General features: G+C 46.0%; 1 protein-coding gene and 1 pseudogene across 2 annotated transcripts in view; one reads left to right on the top strand and one right to left on the bottom strand.

The window, feature by feature from the left end:
• AMPD3 (adenosine monophosphate deaminase 3) overlaps positions 1-22,967 on the bottom strand; it is a 319,382-nt gene that overhangs the window by 70,653 nt on the left and 225,762 nt on the right. Inside the window, exon 1 of one of the 2 annotated variants that reach the window (XM_053673010.1) lies at positions 19,918-19,940. The exons of the other annotated variant lie outside the window; for it this stretch is intronic. The gene's annotated coding sequence lies outside the window, so the exon portion shown is untranslated. Of the gene's footprint in view, positions 1-19,917; positions 19,941-22,967 lie in introns of those variants that run through there. 2 annotated transcript variants of the gene reach the window in all.
• LOC119040748 (26S proteasome non-ATPase regulatory subunit 8-like) lies at positions 859-21,559 on the top strand (annotated as a pseudogene).

The following is a 22,967-nucleotide window of genomic DNA, read 5'->3' as shown; positions in this document are numbered from 1 at the left end:
GTGCAAGAAAGGGGACTGGAAAGAAACCAGTAAGTGTGAGTGTATCAGTATAAGTCTGAGCAGGCTGGACTGTGGGCTTAGCTACAGCTGCTGTAGCTAAGAGGTAATGTTGCAAGAGGATCAGAAAGATTACATTTTCACCTGAGCTATGTCAATCCAGTGTTTGAATTCAGGTCTTCATCTTCAAGGTAACAGAGCACTATTGTTAAAAGCACAGGTTCTGGAGTTAGACTGAATTCAAACCCCAGCCCTTCCTCTGAATTGACTCTGCAAATCTAAACCAGTCACTAACTCTTCCAAACCTAAGGGTCTTCAACCATAAGCTGAATTTGCATTATTGTGTTGGCTGTCTGCTATTTACCCCTTCATATCTATTCTCTACCCTTCTCTACATACCTGTTGCTCTCTGGCTTGTATCCAAGAAATGGGCAGATGGGAGGAGAGTAAAATCTTGGTATTTACTTCCCTCGATACCACACTACTGGCATCTTGCTTAGGATGGTTTCTGACCCTCTCCCAAAGACCACAGCTACTTTTCAGGCAGCCTTTTCCTTGCACTTTCTCCACAGATTCCAGAAACCACGATTTCTTCTTCTTTTCTCTTCAGGTCTCGGGTGGTAACAGCTCCCCATTGTCATTAGCACCGAGACATTGTAACATATCTTATTTCTTTCTGTAAACTCTTCCCACTTAATCTCCTTATTTAATGCTTTTCAATTACCCACTTTTGAGTGTGTGCCAGGACTCTGATATAACTTTGTGCTTGTAATAGTTATCCCTTAGGTGGCCAAACAGCTGTCAGTGATTCCCATCTTTCTGAGAACAGCTCTTATACAAAAGTAAGGGCCTTCAGTTGCCATGTCTGTGCTATTGGGCATGATCCTTCAACCTGATTGGCCCAGGGATGCATACCTGACCCAAGGTGAGCCAATCAGATTCCCCTGAATGGAATGTGATATTTGGAACAGAATGATAACTGGGACTAGGAACCACTATGACTGTACCTGATTTATTCCCAAATTCACCCTCTACACCTATAAAATTAGGCAAGAATGACTTCTTGACTTCTGGTCAAGATGGCAGCATAGGTAAACCCGGTATTCACCTCCTCCCACAACCACATAAAAATTGTAACTAACCTACAGAATAGCCATCATGCAGAAATGCCTGAAATCTGGCTGAATGGAAGTCCTACAACTAGGGAACTAAAGAAGAAACTGCACTGAGACTTATATGAGGGGCAGAGATGCCGAATGGGCTGGTCCCACAGCCACACGTGGTGGATGAAAATTGGGAGGGATATCTTAGTGGCAGAGGTCTCTCCTGACCCGCAAGGGGTCCCAGTCCCACACCAGGCCCCAATGGCCAGGTTTCCAATGCCAGGAAGAGAAATTCCCATGATTTCTGGCTATAAAAACCAGATGAGGTTGTGGCTAAGAGAGATAGAGGGGCTTCTAGAGTCCCAGGCAGTTCCTCTTAAGTGGCCCATGTACTGGCTTCTCAGACTCACTCTCTGAGCTCTAGTGCTGGGGCAGCAACTAGAAAGAAACTGAGAACACAAGGAGAGAAACTGAATTGTCTGACATCCAGTAGAGCTGGAGGGGCAGCTTTCTCCCAGACAGAAGTATTGGCAGAGACCATCATTTCTTTTGATGAGAACTTTCCCCACAAAGCTGGCAGGCAGGCACCATATCTGAGCCTTCTCAACCTGGCTAATACTATTCTCCCACCCTGGTGATTCCCTGAAGCTCTGCCCCACCCAGCTTTCAGACCCATCCAAGCTGTTTCCAGTGACTTTACCATATGAACAGCCTATCTTGGCTCATGCTTCAGACTTCCCTAAAATCTCTTAAATACACAAAGCAAATATGGACTCAACATACCACATACCTCTTACTATGTGGCCTGGTGCTATCAGTAGCCAACCTTGATTTGCAGCCTGGCCTCACCTGGCCACATTCAAGTCCAACACAAATAGCAGACATCTGCAGATCACACTGTAGCTCATGCTGGGTAGCCCCCAGCAAAACACAGGCAGCAGCTGACCTTGGCCTGCACCTCCTAGGCAGTACTAGAGCCAGCACACTCAGTGGGCAGCTTCAGATAACACAGAAGCACCATGACCCCAACCACCTCCATAAGCAACACAGTCAAGGGGTGGACTCAACAGACACTAGAGCTCAGATGCAGTAAGTCCTGCTCTGTGGGATGGGTCCTTCACAGCTGATCCTCCAAAGTGGTCAGTGGTCACAGCCAGTCCTTGCAGCTGATCAGCCTGTGGGTAAATCCCTCCAACTGACATGCTAACAGCAACCAAGGCTCAATACAAGAGGAGTATGCACAGCCCACACAGGGGAGCACATCTGGAGGGCTCAGCTGAGGTGAATGGGGAGGTTGTACTACTGGACCCTACAGACCACTTACTACATTAAGCCACTCTACCAAGACTGGGAGATGTCGCAACTCTACCTAATACATACAAACAAACACCGGGAGGCTGCCAAAACAAGGAGACAAAGAAACATGGCCTGAATGAAAAAACAAAAAAATTCCAGAAAAGGAACTAAATAAAATGGCAACAAGCAATGTACTAGATCACAGGTGACAAACACAAGGCCCATGGGCTGAATCCAGCCCTCCACCTTGTTTCTATACAGCGGTAGCACTGAGCTCCTTGCCCCTAGTTAAGGAGTAGTTACATTTATACAGTCCTAAAATTACATTCAGCCCTTTGAAGGGAACTGCGAGGCTGATCCAGCCCCTGGTGAAAATGAGTTTGACACCCCTGTACTAGGTGCAGAGTTCAAAACACTGGTTATAAAGATTCTCAAGGAACTTAGTGAGAACTTCTTTAGCATGAAAGAAATACCAGTCAGAAGTGAATAATACACTAACTGAAATGAAGAATAATTTATAGGGAATCAAGAGTAGATGAAGCTGAGAATCAAATCAGCAATTTGGAATATAAGGAAGCAAAAACACCAAATCAGAACACCACAAGGAAAAAAGAATCCACCCACAAAAGTAAGACGGTGTAAAGAGCTTCTGGGACCACTTCAGGTATACTAACATTCAGATCATGGGGTGCTGAAAAAAAGAAGAGCAAGAACAATAAATTGAAAATCTATTTGAAAAAATAATGACAGAAAACTTCCTTAACTTGGAGAAGGAAAAAGACATATAAGTCCAAGAGTTACAGAGAGTCCCAAACAAGATGAACCCAAAGAGGCCCACAGCAAGACACATCATAATTAAAATGCCAAAGGTCAAAGCAATAGAGAGGATCTCAAAAGCAGCAAGAGAAGAACAGTTATCCAAAAGGGAGCTCCCATAAGACTGTCAGCTGATTTTTCAACAGAAACTTCATAGGCCAGGAAGGATTGGCAAGAAATATTCAAAGTGATGAAAAGCAAAGATCTACAACCAAGATTACTCTACCCAGCAAAGCTATCATTTAGAATTAAAGAAGAGATGAAGACAAGAAAAAGGGAAAGAAGTTCAATACCACCAAACCAGCATTACATGAAAAGTTAAAGGGTCTTCATTAAAAAGAAGGATAAAAAATATGAGCAATAAAATGTCAGCAAATACATATCTGTCAACAATTGAGTCTAAAAAACAAAACAAATGAACAAACAGAACAGAAACAGACTCATAGATACAGAGAACATTTTGTTGGTTACCTGTTGGGAGTGGGGTTGGAGGCTTAGCAAAGACAGCGAAGGGATTAAGTACAGATTGGTTGTTACAGAATAGCCATGGGGACATAAAGTAGAGCAAAGGGAATATAGTCAATAATATTCTAATAACTATATATGGTATCAGATGTATACATAGTTATTAACCTTCTAATAACTATGTATGGGTGAAAGATTTATTAGGATGACCACTTAGTAAGTCATGTAATGTCTAATCACTGGAGTGTGCACCTGAAACTAATATAAAAATGTAAGTCAAATGTAATTGAAAAATTAAAAAATTAAACATAATAATGGGTTCTAAACATAATAATCTCTCCAAATTTTGATTGTTCAACTCTTCATCCTATCCCCTAAGACACCCTATTGTCCCTTCAATACATTTCTTTCTTACTTACCTAGACATAGGTTTCTGCTGCTTACAGTCTAAATAACCTCAGTAAACACAGCACCTCACAGAATTGTTATGAAATAATATATGTAGCATATTTAGCATGTCTGTGAGGTTATGGTTAGCTCTCAATAACTTGTAGCATTTATTATCTGTAAAAGTGAAGCTAATAAAGGAGTGAGAAGACAAGCCACAGGTTGGGAGAAAATATTTGCAAAAGACACATCTCATAAAAGACTGTTATCCAAAATATATGAAGAATTCTTAAAGCTCAACAGTAAGTAAATGATCCTGATTTAAATAAAAGATTTTAACAGACACTTCACCAAAGAAGATACACAGCTCTCAGATGAGTATGTAAAAAGATATTCAATATCATACAAGTGTATGTCTTCAGGGAATTGCAAATTAAAACAATGAAACACCACTATGCATCTATTGGAATTGCCACGATCCAAAACAATGACAACACTAAATGTTTTTGAGGATGTAGAGCAAGGGTTACTCTCATTCATTGCTGTGAAAATGCAAAAATGGCACAGCCACTTTGGAAGACAGTATGTCTCTTACAAAACATACTCTTATCATAAAGTCCAGCCACCATATTCCTTAGTATTTTCCCACATGAGTTGAAAACTTATGTCCACACAAAAACCTACATATGAATGTTTACAGTAGCTTTATTTATAATTTCAAAAACTTGGAACAGCCAAGATGTTCTTCAGTAGGTAAGTCGATAAATAATCTGTGCTACGTCTAAATAGTGGAAAATTATTCAGTGCTAAAAAGAAATGAACTGCCAAGCCATAAAATGACATGGAGTAAACAAATGCACATTACTTTTGTTTAATGCATATTGCTAAGTGAAAGAAGCCTATCTGGAAAAGGCAAAACTGGAGAGAAGGATTAGTGATTGCCAGGGTTTAAGGGGAGACAGGGATGAACAGTCAGAGCAGAGAAGATTTAGGGCAATTAGTTTATTCTGCATGATACTACAGTGGTGGATACATGTCGTTATACATCGTGAAGAGCCATAGACAATGCCAAAAATGAGCACTAAAGTAAACTGTGGACTGTGGTGATTATGATGTGTCAATGTAGGCTCATCGATTATAACAAGTACATCACTGTGGCGCAGGGTGTTGGTGACGGGGAGTATGGGAGGGCAGGAGGTATATGGGAACTTTCTGTACTTTCCACTGAGTTTTGCTGTGAACCTAAAACTGCTCTGAAATATGAAGTTAACTAATTTTTTTAAATGGGAAAAAAAGTCTACCTAATAATTTCCTCACAGAGTTTGTGAAAATTAAATGAGTCCGTGTGGTCTCTACTAAACTCTGATGAGTTACCACAGGACTCAGGTTGGAAAGTGAAGTGAAGAGTCTGAGCAAATCTCAGCTGATTCTAACGTCCTCCAACAGAGATACTATCAACAAATGCTCAGACTACAGTCTGGGAGTTAACATGTAATTTGGTCTGTTTGTGTTTCCTCATTTGGAAACTGACCTGCCCTCTTCCTTGAGGTCTCAAGGGAGTCTTCTAAGGGAGTCTTGTAAGACTGTCAATCAAGTCGTGGGGAAAAGGTGGGGCAAATGATCAAGCTGGCAGACAGAGCATTCCGCTTCCTGGACACAGGGAGACACGAGATGTTTATGCGAGGACCAGTTGGAGTCCTCTGAGGAATTGTTTGAGTTACTAGGAGTCTCATCTTCTAAAGTCACTACCTTAAGGATCCTAAAAAACCTGAAGTTTCTGGGATTCTTTCAACATGTGGAGAAAATGTGCTAGAAAAGAATCCATCATAGAGAAAAGCCAACCCAGAGATAGAATATAGAGCAGATTCCTGGCAAATTTGAGGGGTTTCTTGGTTCAGTGTTTAGTTATGAGATCCAATATATTTTATTTTTCTCTAGGCCAATTTGAAGTGGATACGTATTATTTGCAACAGAAATAATCCTACTCATTATACTCCTTGTGTAAGCCTTTTTTCTGAGAAGTTTGGGTACTTGCAGTTATTTCCTTTGTCTTAATAAAAGTGCTGAAAAATGTACAGTTGCTGAAATTTTTCTTTCTGTTTTTCTGGTTTAAAAAAAAAAACTAGTACAGGGTCTGGCACAAATAATGCCGTTTTTATTACAAAACCTTTCATTACAAAATCATAAGTGTGTAATTCTGTAACATAACAATATGTCAAGCACACTATATGACATTTTAGGTGACATGCTCAAATTAAAACTATAAATTATTGTACCATATTATTACCCCACCTACACACTGAGGCGCTACTTCTGCCAGGCCCTGTATGTTAAGAAACTTACCCAGTTTACACAGCAAGTGAATGTTGGTGCCAAATGGAGAGCACCAGATGTGTCAAGGACACTTTACGATTTTCTGAGTCCCAGACACTTTCATTTTCATAAGCTCCTTTTTCTATAAAATGATCTTTTAAAATGCATTTTGTAATGCACTGGTATAAAGACAAATATAATCCTAGCCAGGTTCGTTGTTATTTACTAATCATTTCTAACTTCTGTTTCTGTTGTGTTTCATAAGAAATTGAAACACTTTTTATGGGTTGCCCACTTCCACCAGACAAGCATTGGTTGGTGTCGCTGTCATAAACTAGGCTGGTGGTTTGAGACCTCAAGGAAGATGGCAGTCACAACCTTGAACAGGTCGTGGGATCCTCCAACTCAGGGCCTTTGGAGCCTCTGGTGCACTCCTGCAAGCCAGAATGGGCGAACGGCTCAAGGGCCAGTGCAAATGTAAAAGCCCCAACCTCACAACTACTGGGAAGTGCTGGGCCATCTCAAGCTGGTTCTGCTAAAGCTCAGCTTCCTGCCAACTATAGGGACCAAACTGACCAAACAGAAGCTCACGCTGGCCCATGACATACTGGAGATTTGGGCCCAGTGGAATATCCAATACAAGGACATGACCTCCTTTGAGGACTATATGGCCCAGCTCAAATGCTACTACTTCAATGACAAGGAGCAGCTCCCCAAGTAAGCATACATGCACCAGCTCTTGGAACTTAACCTCCTACACCACTGCATGTCAAGTGGGAGAAGCTACCTACCAGGGACATCCAGACCAATGTATACATCAAGCGTCCTGGGCCCCTTGAGCAATACCTAATGGAGGGCAGCAAAACAAGGTGTTTCTGGCCACAGGCAACATCTAGGCTGACAGCTATACTTTCTTCATTGACATCCTGCTTGAACTATCAGAGATGTGATTGCTGGATGCATGGAGAAGGCCTATAAGAAAATCCTCTTCACTGAGACTACCCTGATTCTCTTCTTCAACACACCCCAAAAGATGACAGACTATGCCAAGAAGTGAGGGTGGGTCCTGGGCCCCACCAATACTACAGCTTTGCCAGCCAGCAGAAGCCAGAAGATACAACCCCTTCCACAGAGCTGGCCAAACAGGTCATCAAGTATGCCAGGCAGCTGGAGACGATCATCTGCACCCAGCACACTCTGGGGTGGGGCAGAGCTTGCATTATTGAAAGCAGTTGTAGTACAGGGTTTCCTCCAATAAGGCTGAATGGACATTCTGTGTCCTAAAAAAAGAAAAAAATTGTGGGTCCTTGGCCCTAATGAGTCTAATAAACAAGTTGACCCTGAGTCTTGTTTACAAAAGAAAGTAGAAAGAAGCATGGAAATGAGATGATATATGTGAATATACTAAAGTATTCTGTTGACCATAAGTCACTGCAACAAATGCAAGGACTATTAATTACTAGAAAGTTGCTCTCATGAAGGTAAATGTGCAGTGCCCGTATGTGGTCATGAAAAGGTTAAATATCAAAACCCTAAGTGCCTACAGAGTAGAATGCTTGATAGTCAGAGACCAGCCCTGGCTGGTGTGTCTCAGTGGATCGAGCACAGGCTGTGAACCAAAAGTTCTCCAGTTCCATTCTAGTCCAGCCGCATGCCTGGGTTGTGGGCCAGGTCCCTGGTAGGGGGTGCACAAGAGGCAGCCACACATTCATGTTTCTCTTCCTCTCTCGTTCTCTTCCCCTCTCTCTAAAAATGAATAAATAAAATCTTTTTTTTTAAAGTAAGGAGACCCAAGGATGGGGAATCAATGGCTTTGGCAGTATGGAGCCTTTTACAAGTCAGCATTCACCCTTGTCAACCAGCCCCATGCCCTTGGCATGGCCCAAAAGCAGGCACAGCCAAGGGGATGCCAGTCTTGGGCACAGCTAGAGGCTGGCAGAGATCATCAGATGTGTCTAGGTCCTGCTCTTCAACTGGACAAGGCTGGCAAAAACCACCGAGAGCGATCTGGGCCGCGGGGGAGCTTTGGAAGCAAGGGTGGAAAGAGAGTTTTTACATAGGTGGCCACAGGCAAAGTGGAACCAGAAGTATGGGCCAAATGTCAGATGCAAAATATAAAGCGAATTTGAAGATGAAAAAATGACAGGTCAGGAACAGGAGAGATCAGGAGCAAGCCAGAGCATAATGTAGGAAGCCCTCAGAGAGGTTCTGGGCCATAGAAATAAATCAGAGAGCATATGGGGCCTGTTTTAACGTCGTGCTGACTCTGTGGACCAAAGGCGGTCTCCAGCACCTTAAGGAGCCCCTGCCCAGCCAGACATGCTGGATGAAAATAGACTTCCTGAAAAACATAGCCCCTGAAGATTTTCTCTTTTATTGTGGACTTTGAACTACTGCTATTGGACAGATTAAGGATTGTCCACTCTTAATAGTAAAACCCATTTCAAGGAAGCAAATCATTTCATTGCAGACAGTTTGCTATGTAGACCCCTTGAGACACAGAACAGGATTAAGAAATACAACTAGACAAAGACAACAAAAGAAGAGGATGCTGACAAAGCCAAAACGGAGATGCTTTCCTTGGCCACATCTGGCTGTAGTTGTCACTGTCCCTAGGGAAGAGGGATTAGCAGCAATGACTGAACAACACTTCTTCTTTGTGGTTACTTGTGTTTATACACCTGCTAAAGTCCACTCGTACAGTTCTCATGTCCTAGTGTCAGCTCAGTCGTTCTAGACGAACCTTCGCATTGTCACTGTAGAGTTCCAAGGGAAAGGAAGCCCTTCTCTAAATACGGTGATAAGAAATACCTGTTATTATAGAACAACACCTTCGCCAGGTGGATTCCAATAGGCAGTCACTGCTTAGATTCTGGTGCCCAGATTGAGCTAACCACTCTCCCCACCCACATCCTTAGAAGCTACAGAACCAGCCAAAATGTTAGAGAATGAGGCCTGAACAAGCCTCAGTACTCTGTGGGTGTGCCACACATTATATAAGCACATGGGTTAATTAAGAAGTGAGAACTGGACTAAGAACTAGGTCAAACAAGACGGGGCCCAAGAAACGACAAGTACTCGTATCACTGAGAATGTGCGGCAGAAACTTGCCAACCGACTGTGCTGGTAACACAAAAAGAACATGTTGCTGGGACGTACCCAGTCTCTGCAACACAGCTGAGCATTTTATTTTGCTCACATTGCCTCTTCCCTGAGTCGCTAAAGGAGTGCCAATCACAGCCCGAGAACTGCAGGCATGGTGGGAGGGAGGCGGGAGCCTCTGCAGCAGCCCCCGTGGTTGGGGCAGGAGAGGCATGCAAGGGTGGCGTGTGCTCGCTGCAGGGAGAGCCTGCCCTGGGTGGTGGGCAATGGAGGCAGACACAGAGGTTCCCTACTCCCTTGGTTCTGTAAGATTCTGTAGGAGCACAGCGGCCCCTCTGGAGCCTCGGGCCTCTCATAAAGGAAATGTGCTCAGGCACCCGACTTCCCTCTTTGCCTTCTTCGAAAGGTTTAAATTACTCTGGCTGGTGTAGCTCAGTGGATTGAGCACAGGCCTGGGAACCAAAAGATCACAGTTCGTTTCCCAGTCAGGGTACATCCCTGGGTTGTAGGCCAGTTCCCAGCAGGCCCAGCAGGGGCCAGTTTCCAGCAGGGGCCACACAAGAAGCAACCACACATTGATATTTCTCTCCCTCTCTCCTTCCCTTCCCTTCTAAAGATAAATAAATTTTAAAAGGCTCAAATTTCATCTCTCTCTCTTGTTTTATATAAATATGTTTGTTGCTATTTTTATTTTTGTTGCTTCCTAGAAACCAAAATCTTCATCAAGCATAGAGGGGAGGGGAGGGGAGGGAGGGGGGGGGGGGGGGAGGGAGGGGAGGGGAGGGGGGGAGGGGGGGGGGGGAGGGGGGGGGAGGGGAGGGGAGGGGAGGGGAGGGGAGGGGAGGGGAGGGGAGGGAGGGGAGGGGAGGGGAGGGAGGGGAGGGGAGGAGAGGGAGAGGGAGAGAGACAGCCCAAACCCCTGCAGAGAATTTGGGTCCTAACCACTGCTCTGAGCAGCAGACCACAGATTTCAGTTTTGACTTGGAGGTAAAATGGGCTTCTTTTAACCATTCTCTGTAAAAAGAGCCACAAAAGAACACCCTGTGTGTCACAGTCCCGGCCCCTCCTGCACACAGGAGGGCTGGGAATTAGTGTGTGTGCAAACAATACACCATCTCCTCCCTGGCCCGCCCCACCACTCCTAGTCTCGGGTTGCACTTGATGGAGCTGATTGGCCACGTGGAAAATTACCCAAAGGAAGCTGTGAAAGAAAGTTGTACGGAAAGTTATGCAAGGTTACCATGGAAAACTGCGCTGCTTGGGGGCAGAGCAGAGTGCAGAATCTTTGCAGAGCCATGCCGCTGAGTCAGCCCACACTCGCCCTTACCCTCCCATTTCTGCTCCCTTTTATAAAACTGCCAGACTTCGTGTGATACTCCAGCCTACAGTGATGAAAGGAAGTAAGAGTTCAAGAGGCACATTTTAAGGCGTCTGGTCTACCTGCATTCTGTTCTCTGAGAACTGTCCCTGCTCCTCCTAGTCCCCTCAGCCTAGCTGGTTATTCATGCACTTATTGCACAGATATTTCTTGAGCATATAGTGTATTCTAAGCACTGTGGTAGGTGAAGGCACGAAATATGAACAAGACAGATAAGGGCGCTTTCTTACAGAATTTTTTAATTGGAAGAGTTCAATGATATGCAAGCAAATAAATGAAAGAGATAATTTTGGATAATACTTGCTATGAATTTTTTAAAACACAAACAAAACAATGTTTTAGAGTTCTAGGTCAGTGATTTTCAACCTTATTCATCTCAATAGCACACGTAAACTAATTACTGAAATTCTGTGGCACACTGAAAAATATATTTTTTGCCAATCTAACAAAAATAGGTATAGTTTTTTTTTAACATCTATTCTTTTTTAAAATTTTTATTTATTTATCTTTAGAGGGGAAGGGAAGGAGAGAGGGAGAGAAACATCAATGTATGGTTGCTTCTTGTGCCTCCCCTGCTGGGAACTGGCCCCTGCTGGGAACTGGCCTGCAACCCAGGCATGTGCCCTGACTGGGAATCAAACCACGATCTTTTGGTTCACAGGCCCATGTTCAATCCACTGAGCTACACCAGCCAGAGTACAATAAATAGGTATAATTTTTGATGCATGCACACCAGATGGCTGTTATTGTGCTGGCTGTTGTCACTTTTTTTTATTTGACAGTCTAAGGAAAAAGATGTCAGTGCCCCTGACTAAACAGTCAGGTATTACATGTTTTAAAAATTCTTGCAGCACACCAGTTGAAAATCACTGTTCCAGAGAGTGATTTGGGGGAAGGGCTGCCCCATCTAGATAAAACAGACTAGGAAAACCTCTCTGGAGAGGTAAATATGAGCTTATACCTGAACAATGAGAAGTTGTGGCTGAGATGGACATTCTGGGCAGGAGAAAAAGCAAGTGTAAAGGTCCTGGGGTAGAATTAGGAGAGCAACAGAAAAGCCTGTAAAACAAGGGAGGGTGTTGAAGGAGTCTGCAGAAGAGCAGAGGCCTTGATAAGGGACTCGGGTTCTATTTTAAAGACATCAAGTGGCCACTGGAGAGACTTAAACAAGGAAATGGCATCCTCTGACATACTGTTTTTTAAATACAAACTCTCTTGTGTGTTTTATTTTGCTAATATACAGCTAATTTATAAATTAAGGACATGCTTACAAGAAAAGTTAGGCAGTTGTTCACTCCTTCCATACCTAAGTCTGGTTTTGACTAAACTTTTAAGTAACATTTGGTAATCATTGCATCTTGGCACTTAGATTTCCTATGAGGTGAAGAAATCTGTTTTCTTTTCTATTTAGAATTATGGTAGATTTATCTTAGTCCAAAGGGCTTCTCCCAATGGGATATTTTGGAGAATTCCTTAATTCTCAGAAGGAAAACACATGCTGAGCATATACTCCCATCACTAAATTTTAAATGATCAAAGTTTAAACTGCATTTGTGACTAGGCCAGAGGTCAGTAAATTTGTTCTATGAGAACCCAGACAGTAAAGAGTTTAGGCTCTGAGGCCGGGCAGCCTCTGTCACGGGCCCTCAGTGCCGCCAACACAGAGACGGCTGTGAGCAGCAGCGCGCCAAGTGCGGCTTTGCTTCTGAATGCTAAAATTTGAATTTTACATAATTTTCATGGGACATAAAATATTACTCTTCTTTTTATTTTTTATCAAGATGGAAACACCATTCTGGGCTTATGGTTAATATAAAAACAGGTGACAGGCCAGATTTAGCCAGCAAAGCCGTAGTTTACTGACTGCTGCTTAAGGAGAATTGAGGCCTGATGGACATTTTTAGTGTAATCGTTTTTGGCCACAGTGCAGAAGGTGGATCATGGGGGTCAATGGTGGGAGCGGGGAAATCAATGGGGCCGTAATTGTGATCCAAGCAAGACCTGAGGGCGGGAGGCCGTGGCAGGCAGTCGGAATGGAGCTGGGAAGGAGGGGACACAGCAGTGCCCTGTGGGGGCACGGGCGGGGCCTGCTGAGCTAGTTCACGGGAGCAGAGAAGGAAGGAGCGGCGTGAAGCCTGGTCTTGGGTTTTGGTCTTGAGCAACTGGACGTATGGGCACGAGATTTACTTTACTGAAGAACACTAGGAAGGAGTAGGTTCACGGGAAAAGCAAGGGTTCTGGTGTACCAAAGTTACATCTCAGAGGTGTCTGAATGTAGATGTTAGCAAGCAGCTGGAATTCAGAGAAGACATCTGGGCTGGAGACAGCTATGTGGAGGCCTTGTTCCACAGGACGTACGTAAAGCCCAGGGACTAGATCAGATCAACTGGGGACCGTGTACAGACAGAGAAGACGACAGGGTAAGGGTCCACAGGACTTTCTAGAAGAGTAAGAATTAGCAAAATAGATTGAAGGTAGCTAGTGGACAAACAAATCAGAAGAACATTTTATCGTGAAGGCCAAACGAGGCACGTTTCAAGAAGGAAGTGGTCACGCACGGGAAATGCTGTTGGGAGACTGTGCTGTGAGGACAGGGAGGTGGCCATTAGAGTTGGCAACATGAAAATAATGTGTGTCCTTGACCAAAACAGTTCCAAAGGACTGATGGACACAAAAGAATGATGACAGGGACTGCCAGTTAAGCACCTCCGTTCCCTCAGAACACTCACTGAAGGAAAGTGATGAAATGAAAAAGAATGAGCCCCCAAGAACAAAAAGAGTGGCATGAAGGTGACAGAGGACAAAAGTAGTTAATATACTCGAGCAAGAGGTAAGGGTTTGGACCATGATAACTGACTGAGCAAGGCAGAGAAAGCTAAAACCAAAACACTGAGGTGGGGGTGGGGGCCCACGGGAAGCAGACTGGTTCCAGTCACCCCCAGAAAGGTTCATGATTTTGAGCCGAGGTGAGGAATGGGGCCTGGAAACAGGTGGATAGGGAGAAAGTCTTTCTAAGAAAGCCCTGACTCCCCAGGGCACCCCCAGCCCTGCACTGCCAGGAAGCCGTGCTGGTGGGAGATGAACACCAGGTCCACCCAGGCTATGAGACTGCCCAGGGTGGTCTCACAACACACACCCTCACTGGAGCAGCCTGAGTGGCTCCGCCCTCAGCTTCCTGGCCAGCCGGTCCCCTACAAAGGCAGGGCGGGTGGGGGGGGGCGCATCCTGGAGAAGGCTGATTTTCCAGACCTTGTCCGAGCCCCATCTACAGTCTTCCTGGGGAACTATCCCGCAGAGGAGGCCAGCTGAGCTGCGGGCTGCCCCTTCCTTGGAGACTCTAGAATGGCCAGGAAGAGCCTGACTGCAGGTCTGCAGGTTCTGGGAAGGCAGGCAGCGGCCTCAGGTCCCAGCAGGCCTGGCTGTTAGACAGTGTCTTCCACAGCCACCACGTTTCACAGGTAGGGACGGTGAAGCCCAGGGGAGTTAGGCCATTTGAAGTCACACAGCTTTCTTATTGCAAGAACTGCTGGGGATAAAATCCAGTTTTTTGATTTTCAGTCCCTCTGTCCACCACCCCCATTTCCTCCCATCGTGGTCAGAGACCACTTTGACAGGAAGGGACTTGATTATTTCTAGGGCACTACTGAAATCACAACACTAGCACATAAAACTTTACACTCACTGTTGTCATAGACAACACGCTAAAAGCAGTCCCGCAGTGCGGGTTCTAGTCCCACCCCCACCTCTTACTCTGCAGTGCCACTGGCCACCACCCTGGACCTCATTTCCCTCATTTATAGAAGGTGGAGGGAGGGGTGACAGCGTTAAGAGCAGAGGAAAGCATGCAGCTCCCACGGCCCGCCCGGGATAGGACAGCCTGAACGTGCCTGACTCTCCAGATGTGTCAGGGCTCCCCATCCCTTGAACATTTATGCAAATTTTGCATCCTACTCCTGTATGTGTATTTGTTTCAATACCAACATGGGTCGGGGTGGTGTTCCCCCCAAATAATTCACAGCAAACTGATGCCCCAAGAAGATGGCCCATACAGGGTGGGGCAAAAGTAGCTTTACAGTGAATACACGAAACATGGAGTTAATTCTTGCATTATTATTTATTCACTATTGTATTATTTTCCATATGAACAACTGTAAACCAGTTTCCCTCCACCCTGTATTTATCCTAACTCTTGCCTATCCTTGACATGACATTGTATATCCCAATTTGAGAAGTCCAGGACAAGAGTGCCAGAATTATCTTTTAACATTCTTTAAAACATTAGTTAAAACATCTCAAACTTCAACAAGCCCAACCTTCGTTCTGCCAACATGGAAGCCAACATTTCTAAACTATGCCTGGAATAGAAGTCAAGTCTTGATTGAACTCCTTCAACATGTGACCCGGGCCAGGATTCCCAGGGGCTATCCTGGTGCGCATACTGCTCTGTTAGAAGCTGTGGGACTAGAGAAGACGGAGGGGTGAAGTAGGAGCTGGGCCCCACCTGAGGGCTGGTCTACACCCACCAGTATCCACAGTCTAGCCCAGGTCGCAACCATTACCTCGGCAGTCACACCCAGGAGCCTCATTTTGAACCTCTCTCACACAGGCTTTCTCAACGTGCTGCAGCTGGAGCTGAGGGGAGGTAGGGGAAGGGTTGGGGACCATGCAGAGCCCCCCTAGACTGGAAGGCTAGAACGCATGCCTGATAGGGCAGCCAGCAGTCTCCTCTCCTGGAGGCCTTAGTGGAAGCACATAGTATTTAACCCTTTCAGACACCCTCCCCAAATGCTAACTGTACCCGACATAGTGGGTCCCTTGGGAGTTTTTAAACAGGTGTGTGTGTGTGTGTGTGTGTGTGTGTGTGTGTGTGTGTGTTGGGAGGGCCTCATTCAGGGTTACCCTCCCAAGCCCTGGCATCAAACCTTCCTGACTGACCAAAGAGATGGTGCAAATATCTCTCTCTCTCTTACCTCCATGCCTTTGCAAATGCTGTTCCCTTTACCTGGAATTACCATCTTTGTGCCTCCTCACTCTCCAGCTGCAAAAGTGCCATTTTCTCTGGGAAGGTGTCCTTGAGAGCCTCGCCTCCAGGCAGAGTGGGACAGCCCCCCTCCTGAGCCCCTCCTCATCACTTTGTCTAGCTCCGTATTAAAGTATCTGTCACCTGACAAGTCATCATCTGCTTTCTCACCTGTTTCTTCCTCCACACCCTAGGCTTTGAGCTTCCTATCACACTCATCAGGCTGACATAGAATCTGAGTCTAGAAGGACTCCTTTTAGTGTCCTTTGTGGAATTGAAAACAAACACGTTAAGGAAGAAAGCAGCAGAAACAACTCTGGCCACTGCCATGGAGGGATAAGCTGTTTGGTCCCACCCACCAATTTTCCAAGGCTTCCCTGGTGCCTCACTCAATCCACAAAATACTGGAACGCAGAGAAATCCCTTCCCGCCACCCCAAATTGCCCTTTCCCACATAGCTGTTATCCTCTGGAGCCCTCAGCAGAGAAAACCGGAGAGTTGAAACTCCCTCTCATAAAACCCCAGAGAGTAAGACCTCTCCTGGCCTCCATCATTAGAGCCAGGATGTTGAAGGAGGTCCCTGGCTGCTGTGCAGGGTGCTTCTGGGAGAGCCAGGGCCCAGCAGGAAGCCCAAGGCCAAGGCTGCGCACCCTCCTCCTGCATTCTGCTTCCTGCTGTCTCTGCCCCTACACCATTCCTGCCAAATTCTATCTCTATAGCCCTGACTGTCTCCATCCCTATCTGCCCTGTGGCGTTGTAGGGCTCCCACCTTGGTCCCCATCCCTCCTCACCCCCGAATGTTGTGTTAGTAAAGGTGACAGTGCTCTGAGGTACTGTGACTAGTAGGCATCTTCGGTGGCTGAGGGCCCTTGAACATGGCAGCAGTTTCCAGCCAGACTGGGAAGATCCTGCTAATGAACTGTTGATTCAGTTCTAGCCAACACACCGGATCAAGGCCTTCTCTGGTCCCCGCCCTGTTCTAGATCACACACAGCTCAGCCCCGAAGGGGAGACCTACCTAAGAACCACAATCACAATCTGTTGACTACCCAGAGATGCTACCTCATGAAAGGGAAAGGCAGAGAGAGTGAGGGAGAAGAGCGGAGGGTAAATCAAGGTGGTCAGCCTTCCTATGGCCACAGCCCCCAGGAGCAGGACTCTGGAGGCTGATGGGGAGGGAGGGGGGCTCACCAGGGATGTCAACCAGCATCACTGCTCCTGAGTCAAATGCCATTTTTCTCTCATGCAGTTCACAAACAGTGGGTCCATTACAGCTCCCCAAGTGACCAGGGTGGGAGGCCCAAGGGCTGTGCAACTGCACTGCCCTGAGGTACCAATTCCTGATTTCAGCAAAACCCCCAAGAGCAAAACCAAAGACTGCAGGGTGTGACAAGGAGGAGGAGAAGGAATGAAGAAAGGAAGTTTTTGTGGGTGCAGAGTGAGAATGAGATGTGGGGCAAGGAGGGAGCACACAGGCAGGAAAAAGCCCAGTTGGCCGTGGACATCCGTGGCAGTCTGAGCTGTTCCAGCCCCTCCCACAGGGGGGCACTGCTCACCTGGCCTGCAAGCTCTACTGCCTGGGGAATGACTGCCACAGACCACATAGGTCCAGTGTTGAAATAGCTCCCTCTAATGGTGCCTGAGGGGCTCCCACCTGGACTTACTCAGGGAGGCACCTCACACACACCTGTGTCTAGACCTCAAAAACACAGAATTTGATTACTCCTAACCTTTGGTTCCTAACACATTGTGTCAATTTATGGCCCTCTTTTATTATTCTATGTACGTCATGCCGTACGGTTACTGAAAACTTATTTGAAAGTCAAATTCAGGTGACTGAGTGTCAAATAATACATTTGTATATTAGGGATGGGCATTGTATTCAGAAAGTTAAAATATATTTCCTCTTTCAGGAGCTGAGAGAGAACTGGGTTTCATGCAAAACAAAAAGAAACTAGCATCCCAGCAAAGCTAAAGGTCATGACCTCTTTAACTGTGTCAAAACCCAGGAATCCAAGGGCCACCCCTTTGCAGAAGCCCTGAGCCCTCAGGCTGCCCCTCCCTGCACACACCAATCTAGAACAGCAGGTGGCAAGCTCTGCCAGGCCGGCCAAATCCAGTCCACCGACTGTTTTGTAAGGCCTATGAGCTGAAAATGTTTTTTACATTTTTTAATGTTGAGGAAAAAACATGAAAATTACATTAATTCAAATTTCAATTCCATAAAAAAATAATTTGAACACGAACACATTCATTCACATCAGTATTGTCCATAGCTGGTGTTGCACTGCAGTGCGGAATTAAGTGGTTGTAACAGAGACCAGAAGACACTAACGCCTAAAAGATTTACTATCTAGCCCTTTGCAGAAAAGCCTGCCAGCACCTGCTGTAGACCAAAGTCCAGAAAAGGAATTTAAGACTCATGTGTCTAGCTCCTCTCATTTCCCCTCTCCTGCTTCCCCCTCTCCAACATTGGCTGGACCCAGGAAGTAGGTGTTTATTTATTTCCTTTGCATAAGATCGTCCCCTTTCTGATTTCAGCCTCATGAATAAGGCTTACCGACAGGCATGGGTATCCTCCCTAAAGGAAGCCAGAGCTTTCTAGTGGGAGCGCTTGCAACAAAGCGGTTTGGTGATGGCCACGGCTCAGCCCTTGGGTGGGTGGGCAGCTGGAGCACTTGGGCTGGTGACTCCTGGGGAGAGCCTCACTTACAGCTTCTTAAAGGACCACACCCTCAAGCAAGTCCCCTCAGGCAGCAGGGACAATGATCATTCCCCCAGGCAGTCAGGGAGGCCTTGGCCAGCTGGACACGTCCTTCTGCAGCTGGCTGCTGCCGAATGCAGAGTGGGCTGCTGCCCACTGGGGACAAGGAGAGCAGGAGGGAGGTCTGGGTTGGCACAGAATCAGATGGCAACCCTGAGTCTCTCTCTTCATGCATAAGTACAGAACCATATTATGTATTATATTATATTTATTACATTTCTTCTTTTGAAATCAACTTTAATGAGGTATAATTTATATATATTAAAATGCATTCTAGTTAAATATATAATAGTGTGAGTTTTGGTGAGTGCATGGGTGGATGATGTACCAGGATAACCACTGCCGCAACCAAAAGAGAAAACCTTGCCTTTACCCCCAGAGGTCCTTGTGTGCCCTTCACAGCCCTCCCCCACTCTCCCCAGCTGCAGCCCGGACAACTGCTCTCTGCTTCCCGCCACTACAGATTAGTTGAGACTGTTACAGAATTTCAAAGAAATGAAATCGGTCCCACAGCTTGTACTTTCTTGTGTCTGGCTTCTTTCACTCAGGATAATGTTTTTGAGATTCATTCATGTTACATTAGCAACACTAAACTGATGCATTCTTTTTTTCATTTTGAATGAAAGGAGGTGCTATGAATAGTCATATGAGATCAGAGGCATAAATCAAAATCTCTCAGGACAAATCTGGACAAAATGTTTACTCTTTGTATACGGACCATTTCTAGCTTTTGCAGCATGTGAGCTTTTTGGTCACATCCAAGCTGGCTGCAGGGCAACTGTTCTAAAAATATGTGTGTGTTCTGCCTATTAATGCTCCACCATTATTTCAGTACACTCAAATCAGAAAGATCTGGTAGGTTCTAAATCCAATGCCCTAACGCGAGAAATTTCGATATCACATTTGTTAATGGTAGAAAAGAAAAGGCTTATATTCCTTAAATATAATTTCAACTGTTAATATTTTTTGAGTAGTGATAAAGTTGTTCGTAATTTTTTATCTCCAATTTGTATAAACGTTTCCTGCCAAAGAAGATCATCAAGAATTTGAATAAAACATTTAAAATTTTGAACAGAAATTTCACATTGCCATTTCAGCCTGAAATGAGATATAAAAAGATATGTTAATGGAAGCAACAGCATGTTTAACCATAGAATGTCTGAAATGATTTTGTCTAGAATTTTACACAAATTCAATATTAACATTTTCCTTTACTTTGTATCTTGCTATAATTACATAATATTTAAAAAAGGTCTCCAAGTCCCCTTCGGCTTACCCCAGTGTGCCACTCACACATTCTCATTTCCTGTGCGCGCTGCAATCCCGAAAGATCAGGAAGCACAGCCCAGACTGCGGAAAAGGCCAGGCTCGGCCAGCAGGATGCCCGTTCTCTTCTACAGAAGTCTCTCCTGCCCTCTAGTGGTCATCTTTGTAGTTAGGTCTCTGAAGGAAAACAGTGCCGCAAGTGGCAATTCAGTACATCGGTTTTATATTTGTGAAAATATCATCTTTGTTACTGAGCCATCGTGCCCGTCTTGAGTCCAGCAGGAGAAAGTCTTTTCAGGCATCCCCCTTTTGGTTCTTGGACCTGGAGTGGTCAAGGCTATGGCTTCTATTCTGTGATTCTAACAGCCCTCTCTGCCTTCACCCATTCCATTACTACAGCATGAGCAAAATTGCCACCATCCCCAGCCAGAAGACTACCCTTGCCATCACCTAGATCCACAAGCCACCAAACCCCTTCCTCATCCCCACCAGCAGCACAGACTGCAGGGGGGAGAGGGGAGAAGGAAGCACTCACCCTGTTCAACAGTCTCGTGTTAACAGGCAAGCTCCAGGCCCCAGGCATCCAAGGGATTTGGGGGTCCCCTTAGCACACTGAGGGAAAGGGGGCCAGTGCTACCAGAAACACTTCCTACACTACCACCCCATAGAGACCCAGCCCTTGTCCCCCAGCAGCAGCAGGTAAAAGTGGCCAAGAGAGAACACGAAATCATCACCCCTCCGCTGAGAGGTGAAGTGCCAGTTTCCAGGTGTCAATGCATAGGTACAGAAGGGAAAGTTATGTGACAGTTGGAACATACAAAAGTTGGGGATCATTTATGCAGGCAGCAAAGTATTTGCTGAGGAAAACAGAGTTCTTATCTAAAATGAGGACTATAGACCATCTATCACTGAGATCAATTCTGCTCTGAGAATGAATTCAGGAAACTATAAATTCTATACAGTATGTTCTAGTATTTACTTCTATCCCCTCTTTATCCTTGCCACCCACATCATTTGGGGACCTCTGAGGCCAGAGGCCCTGGCTCTCTGTTGACCCCCTACTTTTCCAGGTCGAGACCCAAAATCCATTTTGGAAAGAGCTGTCTGAAGGTTAAGTCATAACAAGGGAATGGCGACTTCCTGACTGCTGTGATGAAGGACATCTGAGGGACACAGAATTCCTCTTCTAGCCTTTATTTCTTTTTTTAAAATTAACTTAGAGAGAGAGAAAGGGAGGGGGAGAGACAGAGAGGCACTGATGTGTTGCTCTACTTAGTCATGCGTTCACTGGCTGATTCTCGTGTGGGCCCTGACCCACGATCAAACCCTCAACCTTGGAGTATCAGGACGATGCTAACCAACTGAGCTACCCAGCCAGGGCTTAGCCTTTGTTTCTAAGTGAGAATTTCAGAAGCACACATCCCCTCCCCAAGTGTGCTTGCCAGGAGATTAAATCCCAGTCTTGGTGTCTAGTTGACACCTTTTCTCTGGACTATGCGAGTGGACTTATCTCAGGCTGCACAGGTTGACACTAATCAGCTCGACCTCTCCCTGGTCACAGATACGTGCAGCACTACAAGGCAGGTGCAGTGGCATTCAGGCGTCTTGGCTCTGAGCATGCCTCGCTTGCAGCCATAAAGCAGCTCTCCTAACCCCACCCCAGGCTGCCATCAGGGGTGGGGGGCCCACTAGACCCTGCCCAAGACAGCAGTCATCAGTGGACGAGTTCCACTGAGTCATCATAGGACTGAGTTCTGATGATTTCTTGAGGAGTCTTCCCCCATCACCCTGGTCTTTCTGAAGACCAATTTTATCATGGGCTCTATGTCGGGTAGGAGTTTTGTGGTTGCAAGTGATTAAACACAAACACACAATTCTAGCTGTGTCAAGAGAAAAAAAATGCCCATGAAACTAGAAAGTCCCAGGGACGGCTAGCCTCAGGCAAAGTGTCGTGTGGAACTCAAACGGTGGCATTAGCCAGTGTAGCTCTGCCTCCGCTTTGCTCTCCTCTGGGTTCAATCTCCGCTTTCACAGGTGACGGAGAAAGACTACCAGCTAGTCATTCATCTTCCCAGGTTCAAGTCCAGTGGGAAAAGGCTAAGTCTCTTCCCCAAAGCTCCTGCCTCATTCCTGGAGTTCAATCGGGCAGATAGCTCTTGAGCTGCATGTTAACCCTGAACAAAGCACTGCAGTCCCGTGATAGAACAGGGCACATGCTCAATATGTCCAGCCTGTGCTCTCCCCTAAGGTCTGGCCACCAAGGCAGCAGCAAACAAACCGCTCCACCCATAACCATTCCCAGGTCTCTCCTGGTTTTCGTTTCTACAGAACTGCTTGTCCTCCCGTCTTTCCCTCTCTTCCCTGGGCTGTCCACCCAGAGACCTAACCCCCTGAGCCTCTCTAGGTCGGCTGACTCTCCCTGGTTCTCATTATAACCTGCCTCTCCACGCCCCTCCCCTACCCCAAGTTTAGGCCTGAATTCAGGGACTGGGAGGGTTTCTTTCAAAACCCTTGGGTCTTTTAGCACCAAGATTCCCAGAAAATTCTGAGAAAAACAGAGCTTCTCTGTGCTGAGGTGCCCTGAGTGTGCCTCTGCCGTCCTGCCTGGCACAGAGCACCAGCTGCAGCTCCGGTGGCATGTCAAGGACTGGGGAGCCAGGGCAGATTAAAATCAGTTCAAAAGCAAAACTTCTCATCCTGCCCCCTCCCAGACGGCTCAGACTGGGAAGGGCCTTCAATGTTGTGCTGAGGAGCTAAGACTTCATCCATTAGCCACAGGAGATGGAGAGTAAACAAAAGGCCTGTTGGATGGGAATGGATGGATAGATGAACAACCTTCTGCGCCCAGAGATGGAAAGTGACTTGCCCTACATCACACAATAAACAAGCAGGAGCCCGAGTACCAGACTCCAGGCCTCCTTATGCCCTGGGGCTCAGGCTGCTTCCATCTCAGAGGGCTGTTTGGGAATCCTGAAGGTTATCAGCCATGGTTTCACTTCTCAGGGGCTCTTGACCTGGGGCCTGAGCGCCAGGAAAAAACAGGAACCCGGGCATTAGAAA

This window comes from Artibeus jamaicensis, unplaced genomic scaffold (genome assembly GCF_021234435.1).
Source record: "Artibeus jamaicensis isolate MK-2021 breed Jamaican fruit bat unplaced genomic scaffold, CSHL_Jam_final contig_797, whole genome shotgun sequence".
NCBI lineage: Eukaryota > Metazoa > Chordata > Mammalia > Chiroptera > Phyllostomidae > Artibeus > Artibeus jamaicensis.
Note: the sequence above shows the minus strand (reverse complement) of the source record. Positions and strands in the feature narration are given on the sequence as shown.